General features: G+C 41.8%; 1 long non-coding RNA gene across 2 annotated transcripts in view; it reads right to left on the bottom strand.

Moving 5' to 3' along the window:
• Positions 1 to 814: 814 nt before the first annotated feature.
• The window catches only part of LOC311517695, a 66,498-nt gene continuing 48,452 nt past the window's right edge, over positions 815 to 18,860 (bottom strand). Inside the window, exons 2-4 of one of the 2 annotated variants that reach the window (XR_014710760.1) lie at positions 17,991 to 18,103; positions 15,781 to 15,885; positions 815 to 1,146 (exon numbers count right to left, since the gene is read on the bottom strand). This is a non-coding gene — a long non-coding RNA (uncharacterized lncRNA). Of the gene's footprint in view, positions 1,147 to 9,141; positions 9,231 to 15,780; positions 15,886 to 17,990; positions 18,104 to 18,860 lie in introns of those variants that run through there. The other variant, XR_014710761.1, reaches the window with a different exon arrangement.

Genomic DNA, 18,860 nt, shown 5'->3' with positions numbered 1-18,860 from the left:
GACTTGTGGCACCATGGAGACTAACAAATTTATTTGAGCATCAACTTTCGGGAGCTACAGCTCACCAAACAGCTCTCTGTCCAAACACACTTTCTGTCTAACTCTGAGTATTTTAAGGCTACCCTAGCATGGGGATCTGCTACATTAAACACATTCTATTTGCCTGTGTTATAACATTTCCTCTTTGCAGAGCTCAGACTGCTTGCTTGCAGTGGGTGTTGTGTGTGATATTAGATGTGACGAAACAAGCTGAGAGGAAAAACTACAGCCCATTGAAGTTTGATCTAAATGCAGTGAGTATGTCCAGACGACGTCACTGAAAAGTCTCGGCTTCCTCTTTCTTTTTTTTCTTTTTTTTTTTTTAAGAAGGTGACCATTCCTGTTTGAACAAGATGTAAACTATGGTGGTTAAAATAAAACAAAGCATGTAACGTTTTGTCATTTAATTCACAATAAAATCTGGGGCAGGCCAGTGAGAGTGATGTTCTGTTGTTAACTTGATAATATCTTCCTTGTAGTGAAAAATATATTTATGTTCAACACTCACGTCACCTAGGGAAATGGTTTGTTGTAAATTTTAGGTGCAACTTGATTTTACTGCAGTGTTCTTTGATGGATATTGGAGAAATATCTTTACTATTCTTGGATATCACACACATGCAATTACCTGCATGGAGTCCCAATGAAGTTAGTGGTGTATCATTGAGAGCAGAAGTTGGCTCCTCACCTTTCAGCACAAAATACTTTAACTTTTCTGCCCTGATTTTTAAAAAAAAGCTTATTAATCATAGACAGATTTCTTTTTGCTCACCTTCTTCATGTACCTCAAAAAGGGAACCCGCAGATTCATATCTGCCTCTTTTTGGTGGTGGTTGTTTTTTGCAAGATAACTGAAGTACAATGCTTTGTAATTTTGTGTAGTTATTTCTCATTGCATCACAACAGATGTCTCAACACCCCTTGCAGCTACTGTATGCAAGGGGACTATTTTTCAGTCATAGTGGAAAAGCAAGAGTGTCACAAAGGCTATGCTATCTGTGGACTCCAGCCCGCTCTGTGGAAGTAAAATAAGATATTTCATCTGTGAAGTCGATGGCCAAACTCCCATTGACTTCAAAGGTTCGGGATCTGGTTCATGATTCAGACCTAAAAATGAAGAGCATTTGTTTTACATTGGAACCTTCATTTTCACTGCAGCTCAGACAGAAGCCTTACTGGTAAAGCTGTTAGAATCTTAGCCTAGATCTCTTTTTACCCGCAGCTGTCAGTGGTTCACACTCCCCCTCAGTCCCATGTGCGATTCTGAATAAGTTTCCTCTATTTCCTGAGTGAAATGAAACCTTTGCTGGTTTCACTATGCTAGTATATATGTCAGCAAGGGACTCTCAAATATTCCCCCTAAGCTTGCAATGAACTCTATGAACTGTGCTAGGGATGTATGTTTTCTGAGAGAAGGGGTGAGGACTTTGGTGCTTGTACATTTGTTTGCTTAAGTGGGAAAACAACAAAGAAACCACTGTCTCATAACCATAAGCAAAGAGGGAGACAATGCTACTGAGCACGTAAACTTTTAGTAGCTGCTCATGCCAGAATGTATGTTTGTTCCTGAACACTACAATTAGTGTATGGTTTAATTGTATGATAAGTGTTGAAATTGTATTACTTGGAAGTGAACGCTGGGTTGAGGGAAGACTTAATGATCTTGTAGGATCAATCTCAAGAAATCACATTGCTGTGTTTATTAGTATTTCTTTGATCATTGCTGTATCCCTGTCATTTAAAAAAAATAAACAACCACGGAGATTAGATGCCACCAGCACTTAATCAGGATTTGCTCGGGTCTTGGCACATAGGGTGCTCGGTTGCCATTGGGAGGTGGAACGCAAACAAGGCTTTTCTGAAAGTTCTCAAATCAATAACTACTTACCAATGTGGCATTAGAGAGACAGCCAGCTGGCTCAACTTTCTGAAGAAACCCAAGAGGAAGGGGCAAATACAATCTCTGCAGGGATTTCCACTGTCCTGTTTTCATGTATCCCAGGCCCACATAAAAGCCTGACTGTACCATTTTTGGTTTACCTCTTGTAGACCTTTTTGCCCATGTTATGTATTCCTAACTCACTCACTCCTCTTAAAAATGGCAGCCCCCTCCACTAAAACCAACTTAGATATGTTGATTGGGCTCTATGTGGATCACGTTGCACGTTGTTCTGTAACAAAGGATCACAGCTTGGACTTCAGATAATATGATATTGCTGTTAAAGTAGGAGCAACTCCAGAATGACCTCTGCATGGAGGAGATTTTACATCCGCTGTTTTCCACTGTATAAATTCAGTGCGCAAACTTGTTATTGCTTTTGAAAAACACCAGTAAATGCTTCCAAATATGAACCTATTATACTTCCCCAAAAGGGGAAATCTGACTTAAAACCTGAGAGCCTACTGCGTGATGTCAAGAATTATAACATTCATAAACCAGTCGGAGAACACTTCAATCTCTCTGGTCACGCAATCACAGACATGAAGGTCGCTATCTTAAAACAAAAAAACTTCAAATCCAGACTCCAGCGAGAAACTGCTGAATTGGAATTCATTTGCAAATTGGATACTATTAATTTAGGCTTAAATAGAGACTGGGAGTGGCTAAGTCATTATGCAAGGTAGCCTATTTCCTCTTGTTTTTTCCTACCCCCCCCCCCAGATGTTCTGGTTTAACTTGGATTTAAACTTGGAGAGTGGTCAGTTTGGATGAGCTATTACCAGCAGGAGAGTGAGTTTGTGTGTGTATGGGGGTGGGGGGGATGTGAGAAAACCTGGATTTGTGCTGGAAATGGCCCACCTTAATTATGCACATTGTAGGGAGAATGGTCACTTTGGATGAGCTATTACCAGCAGGATAGTGAGTTTGTGTGTGTTTTTTTTGGGAGGGGGGTGAGGGGCTGAGAGAACCTAGATTTGTGCAGGAAATGGCCCAACTTTATTATCATGCACATTGTGTAAAGAGTTGTCACTTTGGATGGGCTATCACCAGCAGGAGAGTGAATTTGTGTGGGGGGGTGGAGGGTGAGAAAACCTGGATTTGTGCTGGAAATGGCCCACCTGATGATCACTTTAGATAAGCTATTACCAGCTGGACAATGGGGTGGGAGGAGGTATTTTTTCATATCCTCTGTGTATATATAAAGTCTGCTGCAGTTTCCACGGCATGCATCTGATGAAGTGAGCTGTAGCTCACGAAAGCTCATGCACAAATAAATTGGTTAGTCTCTAAGGTGCCACAAGTACTCCTTTTCTTTTTGCGAATACAGACTAACACGGCTGTTATTCTGAAATTCCATTTAATGTAATGGATCCCGAAGATGATTAAGCTTAATTCAATCAGGTTTTTCAAGGTTCTTGCAGGAAATTCCTGTCTCTGTCACACTTGGGTCACACATTCCCCAGCCTTTCTCTGCATCTATAAGTATTAGAAACTTGCTTTAAAAAAATGCAAGTTGAGATTTTTGCATAGTCCCAAGACTTTGAGAGCTGGGGCTTCAAGAAAAACAGCAAATATTGTGACAGTTGGAATAAAATTGTAAGCATTGCTTGAAACACAACACTTGTTTATAAGCATAGGACTTTACAAGCATAGGATTTTACAGGCAAATGTAAAATTGAGGGCCCTACTCCAAAGGGCCTTTGGTCCTGGTTGCTGTCTCCCACTGCAAAACCTACAGCAGTGAGCTCAGAGAGGGAGGAATTAAAATCCTTTGAGGTTCTTCTCACAACATGTTTTTTTGGGGGTGGGGGAGGGGCGGTTAGGGTTTCTCTCAGAAAGGAGCAGGGGTTTGAGGCCCCAACCATCATGAATTTCAGGTGAGGCAGCACAGGCCACCACCGTGTGTACGGAAATAAAAAGGATTCTGCAGTGCCTTCTAGTCCTTGTCCTGGCTCGTCACCAGTTCCACTCCCAGTGGTTTGCAGCTCTGGAACCTCCTCCTTAAAGGGGAAGGAGGAAAATTCCACAGAGTGGAGAAGCTCTGGAGTGCCCGCACAGAATCCACTCAGGAGTCACTCTTATCTAGATGGTTTTGTGGCCCTTATCCCTGTAGTATTTGAGCACTACAACAAAAATAGATTTCAACCTTACAACATCCCGAGCAGTAGGGAAGTATTATCTCAATGTTACAGATAGGGAACTGAGGTATAGGGTAAATTAAGCATCTTGCCCAAGGCCATACAGGAAGTCAGGTGACAACTTCCTGGCTTACCAAATTCAGGCCCTATTCACAAGATCATCCCTCCTCTAGACTGTTTTCTGCAGAAGCTGAGGAGGAGGGATGATGCACATTCTCCCCCATAGTGGCTCCAACAATATTCTCCCCTTCCTCATGGATCCCTCCATGTATGGCTTTGAGCAGGAACAATCTAGCCATAATGGTAAACCAAAGACGTAGTGAAAAGGCACTAGCCCTTTGGACAGTGGAGAGGACAGCAGAGAGCAAGAGGTGAAGATGGCTGTAACCTAGATCTCATTAAAACACCACAGTTTTTCACCTCATCAGTGCTCAATTCCTATTTTCCAAAATCAAATTGTAATGACATGTCACACACCATTCCAATGAAGGACACAGGCAGATGGGAATCCAGCATGCCAAGGGAGTAATTTCTTTACAAAAACTAATATCAAATTTCCACAATGCATTTGTTAGGATGAAGAAAAATTGTGATGATAAAAGTGTGAGACCTGTTCGATGCTGGTTATTTGTATTTTGATTGCACCTACAATTCTTAGGTTTTTAAGGCCAGAAGGCATAACAGGGCACAGATATTACTCAGTGATTCCTATATCTAGCTCAGCAACCAGTGGGTGAACTAAAGCATATCTTTTAGAAAGACAAAATATGCTAGGTGCTTTCCAGAGTCTAAAAATACAAAGATGGACAAGGGCTTGGGGAAGGCATTACAGCACATAAGCAATGTGACCAGGATAGTGATAAGTGTGCATTTTTGGGGGAGTGGGGAGGTATTTTTAAGTTAAACACCCTCACTTCCCCATATCCCTCTACTGTTCTTTTTCACCATTCAGTGCCCTATCTACCTCCCTACAGCATTCTCCAGCTCCAAATCCAGATTTGTGTGGGCTGGAGATTAAAATTTTGTCCCAAACTGACTTTACTTAGAGCTATGGTTAAAAGTGAAACCACCGCCATCACTTGTCAAAGTGAAAATTTGACTAACCATAGCTTGAAGCATTTATTAATTCCTAGAGATAGCAGGAAGTAGGCAGACAAGTGACACATATCTGATGACTTGAGTAATAGCATTCACATTTACTCCTTATCTCCTGTGGGTCTGATATCACTCTTGTCACTATGGCATCTGAGTACTGCTGTCTTCTCCGTCGTATCCCTTACCCGGCTCACTGCTAACTCTTATGTGTTATGGGTACCAAATCATTCTGCAGATTAACTTGGGGAGCACTGTTAAACCAAGGGATGAACAAATTTACAGTCTTGGGGAAAGAGATTGCCATGGACAGGAAAGTGAAATAAAGGATGATGGTTGACAGGGAAGTGTAGGGATCCTGCTCCCATGAGAAATTAGTGGCAAACACCACTTGATTTCAGTAGTGCAGAATCAGGTGAATTGAACCTCTTGATATCCGGTGAAGAGTGGGTGGGCGGGTTATTTCAACCTTCCTGTTGCTACAGTTTAAAAATGATATTAAAACAATAGTGCTAGCTTGTTCTCTCTCTCTCCAGGCATTTTGTTTTCATGAAATTACAGCTTTGAAAATGCACTGTGTGTTTAGTCTGAGTAGGTTGCCTGGGATGTTCATTAAATACCAAAGCTCAGGTTTATGGCAGTTACTAAAAAATAACTGCAAGACAGTGACAATTAAATTTATATATCATTCTGGTTATTTGTGCTTTTCTGAACCTAGTGAGGAAAATGACTGTCTACCACACTGTACTTCCAAATCAGCATTTGAAATACAGGACCTTCCAGAAAGGGAGGTTGATACAGTTCTAAACTCAGATCAAAATCTGCTTATCAGAATATTTTGAGAGTAAATGTTCACAGCTTGATGCTTAAGTTTTTTGCTGGGAGTTCAGACTATTGCTTTCACTTTCTCGATCTAACTTTCATCCTAGCATTTTTCTATTTCCATTCTCTTCCTGTATTTCTAAGAACACCATTTAACAGCCTGGTATTTCTACTTCCCACAGCATGACTTTAGCTTCTCTTTCTTATAGGCTATGGATCACTCAGTGGATTTCAGCTTGTAAACAGTGTACCCTTCCACCTCTTGGCAAATATATATTTTAATGTTTGTATGTTATCTATCCAGATAGCTAAAACCCTGCTTCAGTTGATTTCCATTCACCTCTTTGGGGAATAGGAATCTAGTTATGTTCCACTGCATACGCGTGGAACATGGCTCTCAACTTGTCTACAACTAAATGTGTAATGCTGACCTTCAAAATCTGTGGTGACTCAGACCACAAACGAGGGATGTGATGCTAAAAATCTGAGGTGGAAGCTTGAAAAGATGAAGGGTTCTGTAACATATGGCACACTGTGAAAAGTTTTCTGTAACCTCAGTTTTATGAATCAGCATTTCTGCCGTCAGTAATTAACAGTAATGACAAGTGGGATGATGCCAGGTTTGTATGGGCTGAGTTAAATTTGCGTCAAAAACTGAGAAGTATACCTTATAATTAAGTAGAATTAAAATGCACTGTATGATGAGGAAGGTCTGGTCAGACCTAATGAAGTGCAAGCATCATATACTTTTTTCCTTTCTCCTAAATGTGTTTAGTGCTAGTGACCAAGTTCTGGATTGACAGATCTGGAAACTAAAATCCTTTGTTTATCCATAGTATAGGTACTCTGTAGGCAGTGACAGTTCAATCTTTCCTCTTGTACTGCTCCAGAAATGTTTCTTAACCATGTCCTGGAGAAATGTCTTCTGCAGTGATAGGTAGCCCAGTCTTCATACCTATTCATTATTTGGGTTCTGCTGAGACTGCTAGCAGGTGTCCTAATTTATACCAGTTGTTGTCGCTGTGTCTTTGTGATATGGACATGTATCTACTAGGAAGAGAACTGAGATCATCAGGTCAGTTCACACAGACCACCAAATATTAATTCACATACCACAGCGACTGGTTCTGCAGTCTTGCCTTGTCAACTTTGGGTAATTACTAGTCAGAATGGCTTTTTCTATGTTCACTGTGAGGTCAGATTTCAAGTTTAGCAACAAGGTGTAAATCATTGACTTTGGTTCCAAACTGGAAGCCTTTTTTTTCTTTTAATGCTCTCTGTCTTTCTAAAGTTCCCCTGCCCCCAGCTACTTCTTGATCCTCTCTAATACTACTTTTCACTCTCTGAATGCCTTTCCAGATCTCTTGTCTTTTTTGTTTTGTTTTGTTTTCATTCTCATGGCCCTCTGGGATGAACCCAGCTCTGTCTCATGAAATTCCAGTACTCTAGGCTAGTCTTTGCATTTATTTTCAATACCCTTTTAAACAGGGTGACCATATTTCCCAAAGGGAAAACAGGACACTGCATGGGTCTGGCCCGAGCACCTCCCCATCCCCGTGGGGCTAGCTCCAGCTGCTCACCTGAGGTGCCCGCCCCCCTCCCCATGAGACTGTCGCTGGTCGCTCGAACCCTGCCGACCCCCTGCGCACTAGAACCCTTTCCCCCCACACATCTCCGCACGCCCCTCACACATTCCTCTGCACCCCATGTTTTTGACAAAGGTGGGCATTTGTCCTGGTTGCTCTTGCCAATGGATAAAAAAAAGGACGTCCCGGCCAAAACAGGATGGATGGTCACCCTACTTTTAAACAACTTTGTTCTCTCCCCACTGTTGAAGTTCATCAAAAATCTCTGAGGAGATCTATTCTGTTATCTTCTTGTGATTTTATTTTTTTGTTCAGACTCCTGCAATAGAAGGGCAGAAAGAGAGAATCATAGACCTGAAAATATGAGCAGTTGCTTTCACGTCTCTGAAATATGCCCCAAAAGCATCAAATCGATTCTTAAACATATGGTGTTACCTGAGCAATCTTGCCCAGACAGTCAATCAAGACATGTTTTTTTTCTGTCCCTGTTCAAAACTCTGTCTTCTCTTCTGAGATAGTTTGTTTTGGACTCCTGTGTACACTGAATGCAAATATGCTGTAAAATGAAGCAGATTACAGTGATCTGCTGAAAGTTCCTGTGGGGTAACACGAATCTTTTCAGAAATATCTGCTGAAGGTTCCCCAGCCCTGGCATTGATGGGAAATTGAAAGTAATAATTTAGCTTGCACTGAAATTAACTACAGAGGATTTGAAAGCTTGCAGACTCTTTCCAAGACTGCAAACTGCAGATTAAATAAAAACTTTCAGTGTATCTTTCATTTACTCATTTCATTTCCTTTACTTATAACTACTAGTAGGAGCAAGTTTATCTTTTCCTTTTAACTTTCCTTTACTTATGTTTTGCAATTTGGGGATTAGAATTAAACCACATATTCTTAGCGAGGATTTACCAGTGCTATAGATGCACATGGTAAATTATTAGTACTTGATCTAACTGCATATTTTTAGGGCCAGAACCTTAACTAGTGTCAGTTGGTGAGCCTCCATTGACTGCAGTGCTGATTTACATCAATTTAGGATCTGGTCTTGATTGAAGTTTTAGCCTGCTCCTCACTCTCCCCCTTGCTGACAGAGAACGAGAATTGAGGGCTAGTTTGCTAGGCAAAGAACTCTTAGAAGTTCCTGTGATAAGATGCAGCTCTCACCATATATATACACTGTCAACTGTATTTCAGTTTACTGTTTTTAATTTAAATAGAGCATTTCAGAGCCTCTGATAAGCAGCCAAAAAGTGCTCTCATTTCTCACACAACCATATCAGAAGCCTGATATCAGGGATTGTAAACCAATTTCCATCCTGCTTTAAAACTAGCTTGATGATCAGAGGAACACTGTGTAAATGCTATTTTTAAAGAATATATTAAAATTAAACTTTTAAACATGCAGGGAGTTAGTTATTCCCTATTTTCAATCTACTCCAAGTATCTAACTCCAGGGGTAACTGGTAGGGGAGTAAATTATGCTCACCGTAGCCTGTTGTGATTGCTCCTGCCAAGTCATGCTGTTTGCAGCTGCAGTAGCAGTCCAGGGGTTCACTTTTAAAATGGGGACTGGTGCTTCTGAAAATCCTGCCCCAGGCTCATAGAAATCTCAGGAAAGACAAATGATCCTATGTCATAATGTGGCTGCTTTATTGTTACCATCAGTATTGGCTCAAAATAGGTTGGCCAGTTCGTCTTCTAACCGTGTGTATTGTTTATTTTCTCTTACAATAATCATATGTCAGCTATGTTGCATATAATAGAATGAGCTGATAAGAGAATACTGGCTCATTATTTATCGGCTTACTCTTATCTATCTTTTTGTATATGCATGGAAAATGCTTTCTCATAAAGGTCTTCTGTTCGCTTAGCCTCTCACATGCCTCTGATACTGTGCCTCCATTCCTGAACAGATCATAGAATCATAGAATATCAGGGTTGGAAGGGAACTCAGGAGGTCATCTAGTCCAACCCCCTGCTCAAAGCAGGACCAATCCCCAACTAAATCATCTCTGCCAGGGCTTTGTCAAGCCTGACCTTAGAAACTTCTAAGGAAGGAGATTCCACCATCTCCCTAGGTAACGCATTCTAGTGTTTCACCACCCTTCTAGTGAAAAAGTTTTTCCTAATATCCAACCTAAACCTCCCCCACTGCAACTTGAGACCATTACTCCTCGTTCTGTCATCTGTACCACTGAGAACAATCTAGAGCCATCCTCTTTGGAACCCCCTTTCAGGTAGTTGAAAGCAGCTATCAACTCTCCCCCACATTCTTCTCTTCCACAGACTAAACAATCCCAGTTTCATCAGCCTCTCCTCATAAGTCATGTGTTCCAGTCCCCTAATAATTTTTGTTGCCCTCCGCTGGACTCTTTCCAATTTTTCCACATCCTTCTTGTAGTGTGGGGCCCAAAACTGGACACAGTACTCCAGATGAGGCCTCACCAATGTCAAATAGTGGGGAACGATCACGTCCCTCGATCTGCTTGCTATGCCCCGACTTATACATCCCAAAATGCCATTGGCCTTCTTGGCACCAATGGCACACTGTTGACTCATATCCAGCTTCTCATCCCTGTCACCCCTAGGTCCTTTTTTGCAGAACTGCTGCCGAGCCATTCGGTCCCTAGTCTGTAGCAGTGCATTGGATTCTTCCGTCCTAAGTGCACGACTTTGCACTTGTCCTTGTTGAACCTCATCTGATTTCTTTTGGCCCAATCCTCTACTTTGTCTAGGGCCCTCTGTATCCTATCCCTACCCTCCAGCGTATCTACCTCTCCTCCCAGTTTAGTGTCATCTGCAAACTTGCTGAGGGTGCAATCCACACCATCCTCCAGATCATTTATGAAGATATTGAACAAAACCGGCCCGAGGACTGACCCTTGGGGCACTCCTCTTGATACTGGCTGCCAACTAGACATGGAGCCACTGATCACTACCCGTTGAGCCCGACAATCTAGCCAACTTTCTATCCACCTTCTAGTCCATTCATCCAGCCCATAATTCTTTAAATTGCTGGCAAGAATACTGTGGGAGACCGTGTCAAAAGCTTTGCTAAAGTCAAGGAACAACACGTCCACTGCTTTCCCCTCATCCACAGAGCCAGTTATCTCGTCATAGAAGGCAATTAGATTAGTCAGGCATGACTTGCCCTGGGTGAATCCATGCTGACTGTTCCTGATCACTTTCCTCTCCTCTAAGTGCTTCAGAATTGATTCCTTGAGGACCTGCTCCATGATTTTTCCAGGGACTGAGGTGAGGCTGACTGGCCTGTAGTTCCCAGGATCCTCCTTCTTCCCTTTTTTAAAGATGGGCACTACATTAGCCTTTTTCCAGTTGTCCGGGACTTCCCCCGATCGCCATGAGTTTTCAAAGATAATAGCCAATGGCTCTGCAATCACATCCGCCAACTCCTTTAGCTCTCTTGGATGCAGCGCATCCGGCCTCATGGACTTGTGCTCGTTCAGCTTTTCTAAATAGTCCCGAACCACTTCTTTCTCAGGGGCCGGGCAGGACGGTCCCACGGGCCAGATGTGGCCTGCGGGCCGTAGCTTGCCCACCTCTGCTCTAAAGTACACATTTGCCCAATAGACCACAATGGAGAATGAGCTAAATTTGTTTCTAGTGTAACTTGAGCCCAGTGGAGTTTCACCAGGGATAACTTTGGCCTGTTAGAACAATAATGTATGGGCTTTAGGAGTGTCTTATACATTTCAACTAAAATATTGATTTGTCTCTTTATTTGAAAGATAAATCCCCACTAAAAATTATGACAAAACATATGGAAATAACAGGCACAAGACTACATAAAAATAACAGTCCATAAAAATAAGGACATTTGATAGTTAAGTCTTCACTCTATTCCATCAGTAACTTGAACCTGCTGTGCTTGAGTATTGCACAAGGATATAGAATATAACTGTGTGTTTTTATCTGATATCCTTGCTGAACAAAGACACTGCTGAGTGAGTTATGAGAGAGATGGAGCAGCAGCCTTAACTATGATTGAATTTCCTCAACCTAATCCTTATAGGGTTAAGTCAAATCTTTTAACATCCCTACAACTTTTTTCATAGCCATGATTAATAGTTATTGTGCTAAAATATCTTTATTTCTTTATTCTGATACCAACTTCAGCTTTCTCGATTTATTTATTTCATTCGCCTCTTGTGTTTTGTTGCAGAAATCACAGGTGAATGATAACTCTAGAGAAAGAGTAATAGTTATGTAGGTTTTGGGTGCAAGGACTGTCTTTTTCAATATGTGTTAGTACATTGCTTAGCACAACAGGGCTGAGTACAATGCTAAACACAACTCACTGACTGCATCCCTTAGGTCTACATTAATACTGATAGTAAGTAATGAGGATTATATATGTTTACATATAAAGAAGCAAGCGACCATCAGCAACATCTCAGGATGGTGAAAAATAGGATTTTTTTGCATTTCTGGGGAACCTACAGTAAATCGAAACAATAGCAACCAGAAGCATCCCAAAGCAACTCATAAATCCTCTGATATGGCTGTGGGGTGATCAAAGCATGCAAGTTAATTCATCCAGCCACTTCTGAACTTTAAAGAACAAGCTTCCCATGAGTCCACCCTTAGTCCTGTACTTCTTTCTGTTCTCTCACTTGACAGGGCATTTTGCTCTGGTCTTCAGGGATATAACACTGAGTCACTCAAGAAATTCAAGGACACATGCTACTAATCTTTAGGCATATTCTGTACTGTATTATTTGTATTCATCTTAAAAGTAATTTATTTTCACACATTCTTAATATTTGTTTTGCTAATAGCTGAGAGTTTGTAGGGAGCATGGGAAGCTGCTTTCTTGTGATCTAGTGCATTGTGCTGCAGATGCTGGTGGATTCATTTCGCTTTGTATCTATATTTCATTGTGGGCAATCTTTCAATCCAATAACCTTTTTATGTAATACAGTTAGGGATGTAGGCCACAGCAACAAAGCTAACCTGCTATTATACTTAGAAGGGGCCAAATGCAGACCTGGTGTTCTGCCAGGGCTGCATTTTGGAGTCCTACGTAACATTCACATCAATACTTTGTCTGCTGGGGGCAGTTTCTATCTGCCATCTCCCTACAGATTCTGCCTTCGATGTTAGCTAGCACTCTTAAATTGATGGCATTCCTTTAAAGGGTGACTCCTTCCTATTCGTAGTCTTTGTCTTGACGAAGGGTATGTTTGTATTGCAATCAAAAGTGTGATTTGCAACTTGTGTGGGCATTTCCATGCTAGTTTTTATCTAGTTAACATGCTAAAAAATAGCAGTGAAGATGCGTTGGCATGGACATCAGTATGAGCTGTGCAAGGACTCTAGGGATTCTGGATACATACTTCTGGATATATTCTTGCATAGCTAGCCTGTGCTGCATCTTCAATGCAATTTTTAGCCGTGCTAGCTAGATTATGTCTACTTCAGCTGTAAATCACACCGTCAATTGCAGTGTGAACATCCCACAACCTATAGCTTCACATCAGTTCCCTTCATAAAATGTCTGAGGAACATACGTGCTTGTCATAGAGGAACTTCCTCATCTCTTCGATCCCAGATTTCAACTCGGACTTCTCGTTTGCTTCTGTTGACCAAGGCTACAGCAACAGACTTCCCTGCAGATCTGCCTGTTGCCACATATACAACGCTGCAACGCAAGCCTCTTTCCACTCCGCTGCATTTTTAATTTATGCCTTCATATTTTCTTACCTTGACCATTGCAACTCCCTTCTCTCTGTTCCACAAGTCTCAGCTCTCCAAAATCTTGTATGTACAGAATGCTGCTGCTGTCTTACGGATCTGTAGGAGGGCAACCATAGCTGAAGACAACTCCAGTGGCTCCCCATTTGCTTTTGGCATTCATATCTGCTTCGAAAATGTTTCCCTGAATATGTGTTTACCTTAGGCTGGATATGGATTTAGTTTGCATGGGGGTGTGTGTGTGCACTTTTGGGCCCTAAAATTTTACAAGCATGCAGGATAGTGTAATGGGCTGGCAGACTGAGATTAGGGATGAAAGACCACTAGAAAAGGGACTATATGTGTTGGTGAGAGAAGGAACTAGGGGTTGGACAAAGGAGGTCCTGTAGGGAAGACCCTAGGAATGTCCAAGTATGGGGAAATATCTGTTGTGTTATTACCAGTGAAAGCAATCCCCAAGAAGGGGCTCAGTTTGGACTATACATACAGGTGACACATGACTCTTGTGTTTGGGGAAGCTGGGTGTGAGCACCAGAAGCTCCCTAGAAGTGTGTGGGGGCACCGATGCCCAGACCGTGCCCTGCCTCCCGCTCTGCCCCGAGGCTCCACCCACGTTTCACCCCAGCTCAGCCTCTTTGCCCGAGGCCCCGTCCCCACTTCACCTCTTCCCACCCCCACTCTGCCTCTTCTCCTGAGGCCCCCCACCCACGCCTCTCTATCCTCTCCTTCAAGGCCACCCACTGCTCACGCCTCTCCACCCCTTCCGCCGAGACCCCCCCACCCGCTGCTCACTCTTCTTCTCTCCTGAGGCCCCCCCGCCCACGTCTCTCTGCCCCCTCCCCCGAGGCACCAGCTGTTCGCCACTCCACCTCCTCCCCATGTGGGAAGAGATGGGGGTGTGAAGAGGCGGAATGCGGGTGAGGCCATGGGAGAAGAGACCGAGTGGGAGTGGGACCTCAGGGCAGAGCTCAGGTGGGGCCACAGTCCGAGCGCTCGTGGCTCCCCCATTTCTTAAGAGCTTCCAGTGGCGATGCTCCAAAGGTGGCAGGCTGGCGCCCCTCCAAAGGGAGGTGCACTGCACCCTGCATTTCTTGCCCCATTTCTTAGCCTTCCCAGGCCTCTTATATCTGCCAACCCATGACTATACAGGGTGGGAACTGCAGCTGCTTGCAAACAGTGATGGCAGAGTTAACATCAAGCATTTCTAGAAAAAAGGTCCTATGGCCTACTACTTGTTTTACATATTTACTCCTGTTCCTATATTTCTTTCTTTCCTGCGCTACAGCTACATTATTTAATACTTCAAGTTGTGGATAAATTTTGTGTGCAAAATGCTTCAGCATGTGCTTGAGTACAGTTCACTTTGGCCCCACTTCAGCAAAGCAATGTTTCCCTTTTACTTTGTCACAAACATCTGATATCTAAGACTGATATCAACGATGGCCTATGATAGGGGAACCTCTAAGAACTCTGTGAGTTGCACTGATCTGCAGAAGACTGTGTGACCAACTTCAGCTAAGCCGGGCAGCATTTGATCCCGTGACTGCTGCACCTCATTCAAATAATAGATAGCAGCTCATATTTCTTAAAGTAGGCAAAGTTAGCTTGTCAAGACTTGAGATAATGAAACACTAGGAGCAGCTTTGCAGCTCCTTTTTGGGGGACCATGTCCATTTTCAATAGAAAATCATAATATTCTGAGTTTTTCTTGGCTTTGACGAATGTACCGCACCAATGGAGAGATGGCAAACTCAATTAAGCACCATAACTGATTGCAAGAGCATCTTGCATATGAATTAACCTTGTGTTTTTTCTATAAAAGTGTAAAATATGGCATTTCACGTTATCTTTTAAAATATTTCTTCTATTTTTTAAAAAGAAATACAATGCTCAAATAAATTTGTTAGTCTCTAAGGTGCCACAAGTACTCCTTTTCTTAATCCAAAGCAGAATCAGATGAATGCCTCTAAAGGATATGTTGCCATATAAAAGCATTTAATGTCTGAAACGCCCTTGTTTGGATTACCCTATACTTTTATAGTTAGGTAGTGCAGTGGAACAGAGAGAAAGAGAGTGTTTCTTTCTTTCTTTTTTTTTTAAACCATGCCCTCATTCATGCCGAAAACACAATATATGTTTCTGGTAGGGAGACTGTTCAGTTCATATTTATGTATAGATCAGTACCCAAAACCAATAGTGAAAGCTAGTGATCTTGTAGATGGAGGAAACACCCTGTAATTTGCTATTGGCATCACAATGCCTGGGATTTAATCTTTATTCAAAAACTATATGTGTTTAAACACAGGATCATCATAAAACAATGTTTAGACCTCATGTAAACAAACAGCAGCTAGGCAATTCGCCTCATCCCATACAATTCACAACTTTAAAGGAGATTTAACCCTATTTTTTTTGTATATTTTCCCATAAAAGTTCTACTTACTGTATTTAGCAGAAATGAGTTTGTTTGGACGTGAGTCTAGACACACCGTGATTTGAAGGGAACAGATACATTCTTACATGTCCCGTCAGAACATTTTTTGATTCCCTAGGAATATCCAGATAATCAGTTAGCGTCACTGGTAGAAAGAACACTTTACACAAGTCAACCCAAAGAGTGAGATGGTGCAGGTTGTTGTGAGGAGGATACTGACTTTGCTTTTCCAGATAGGAGAACATTGTTCAAAACGTGTATAAACAACAAAATGCACTAGGGGAAGAGCCATGGAAGTTGTGATGTATGTGGCTATGTAAGTGTCATCATTGGTTTAGCTGTCTATATTTCTTGAATCTTTCTGTCTGGAGGCAAGATGGCATTCTTGGAGTGCTTTCCCTTGGAGACTTTACTTTTGCTCTTCTTTATTTCTGAGGTGACCATGGATTTATATAATGGCATTATGGTATTTTCTGTTTTATTATCTATCCCTTTCCTAATGGTTCCTAACATTGTTAGCTTTTTTGACTTCCACTGCTCATTGAGTGGATGTTTTCAGAGAACTATCCACGATGACTCCAAGATCTCATTTTTGAGAGGTAACAGCTAATTTAGACCCCATAATTTTGTCTGTATAGTTGGGATTATTTTTTTCAATATGTATTACTTTGCACTTGTCAACATTGAATTAATCTGCCATTTTGTCGCCCTGTCACCCAATTCAGTGAGATCCTTTTGTAAGTCTTTGCAGTCAGCTTTGGACTTGACTATTTTGAGTAATTTTTTATCATCTGCAAATTTTGCCACCTCACTGTTCACCCTCCTTTCCAGATCACTGATGAATATGTTGAACAGTACTGATCCTAGTACAGATCTGCTGTTTACCTCTCTCCACTGTGAAAACTGACCATTTATTCCTATCTTTTGTTTCCTATCTTTTAACCAGTTACTGACTCATGAGAGGACCTTTGCTCTTACCCCATGACTGTTCACTTTGCTTAAGACTGTTCAATGGTAAGAGACCTTGTCAAAGGCTGCTGAAAGTCCAAGTCCACTGTATAAACCGGATGACCCTTGTTCACAGGCTTGACGACTCCCTCAAAGAATTCTAATAGATTGGTGAGGCATGATTTCCCTTTACAAAAAACCACGTTGACTCTTCCCAGTGGTGCTGAAACAAGTTTTAAAGTGGAGGTACTGAAAGCCATGGAACAAAACTGTAAACCCTGTAGCTGATGGAAAACACTTCTAGCTGGGGGTTGCTACTACACCCCCAGCACCTCTACTTCCAGCACCCCTCCTCTGCCCAAGAAATTGTGTTCATCTGTGTGTCTGATAATTCTGTTATTTACTATAGTTTCAATCAATTTGCCTGGTACTGAAGTTAGATTTATTGGTTTGTAATTGCCAGGATTGCTTCTGGCGCTTTTTAAAACGTTGGTGTTACATTAGCAACCCTCCTGTTGTCTGTTACAGAGACTGATTTAAGCAAGAGGCTACATAGCACGTTTAGTAGTTCTGCAATTTCATATTTGAGTTCCTTCAGTGCTCTTGGGTGAATACCATCTGGTCCTGATGACTTATTACTGTTTAATTTATCAATTAGTTCCAAAAGCTCCTTTATTGACACCTCAGTGTACAATGCACACCACTTGTGACAGCACATAGGGTATGTGTAGCTGAACACTATGTTGAAAAGCAGGCTGTGTCCATGCTGTGGTGTGTAGCTACATATATCAATGAAAGGCTCTGACGGGGAGCAGCAAAAGCCTTTCTCTGCTGCTGGAATCTTTCATGCAGCAGGAAAAATCTCTGACAGTGGGGAGGCAACAGACACAGTGTAGATTGGGGATGTACTGCTTGGGCCAGCAGAGAGCCATGCAGGGCATTGGTTCTCAACCTTTTTTCATTTGCAGACCCTTAAAAACTTCGAATGGAGGTGTGGACCCCTTAGGAAATCTATTGTCTGTATATATAGTTGAATTCCGTTCAGTCAGTTTTCAGTCTAAGTCTTTTGCAGACCCTCTAGACATAATCCACGGACCCCTAGCAGTCTGCGGACCAGAGGTCAAGAACCAAGTGTAGGATACATACCCACAGGGTTCAGGCTTGCCTAAGCACTGCCTCACCGTCTATACTGCTCTTTGTACCCATGCTCGGTGGACGTGCAGTGTGTGTACTCTACACATCACCGAAAGGAGCGTGTAGTATAGACGTACCTTTAGTTACCCATCTGTACATTGGGGATGATGTTGATGATAATACTCCCCTAGCTCATAGGGGTAGATATATTAAAGAGTCTGAGGTGCTCCGATACTATTATGATGGGGACCTAAGACAGAGCAAAATGAAAATACCATGAAAAATCTAATGCTTTTGCAAATGCCCAAATAATCTCTTGTCAAAGAAACATCAACTTACATAAAAATAACGTATATGAATAGAACAAAACATCTCTCATCTTGAGTCTTCATTTCTACAAATATTCTTCATAGCAACAGTTTAGGAGAGAAGTCAAGCTTGCAGAACTTCTCAATAGAACTGCCACAAGATTCTCTGGTGCTTTGAGGTAAAAGCCAACCAGTGCTTTTTTTTCTCCGCCCTTTTCTGAGCTAGTCATGCTAAATTACTCCCAGCAGATAAGTAATTCAAGAAGGATCTGACCCATTTTGAAATATACTTTTCTTTTAATTGCAATGGGTGAATGATGCCCAGATTCCCACAAATTACGTTAATTTGATAGGGTTACATGAAGCAGCAAAGGGTGCTTAATAAAAAAATGATGGCATCTTGCAAATGAATAGCAGGGTATTTAGTGTCAAGGTATTGCAATGTAGAAAGCATTGACTGTTCGTTGAAATTAAGGCCTATAGCCAAGAGAGAATTATTAAACTTTAGCTAATAATGTTTATTGCTTTTCATACAGTGTCATTGTGGAAGATTATAATGCCTCAGTAGTTAAAGGAAAATGAGACAGGAACAATATAGTAGGTAAGGCACTATTAAATTAGCTTTTAAAAGAAACACGGCAAATGTTTAATGCTAACACTGGACAGAGAGAAATTCAGCTGCAAAGAATTTCATTAAAG

The sequence above is a fragment of the Lepidochelys olivacea genome, assembly GCF_965140295.1.
Source record: "Lepidochelys olivacea isolate rLepOli2 genome assembly, chromosome: 3".
Lineage (NCBI taxonomy): Eukaryota > Metazoa > Chordata > Testudines > Cheloniidae > Lepidochelys > Lepidochelys olivacea.
Note: the sequence above shows the minus strand (reverse complement) of the source record. Positions and strands in the feature narration are given on the sequence as shown.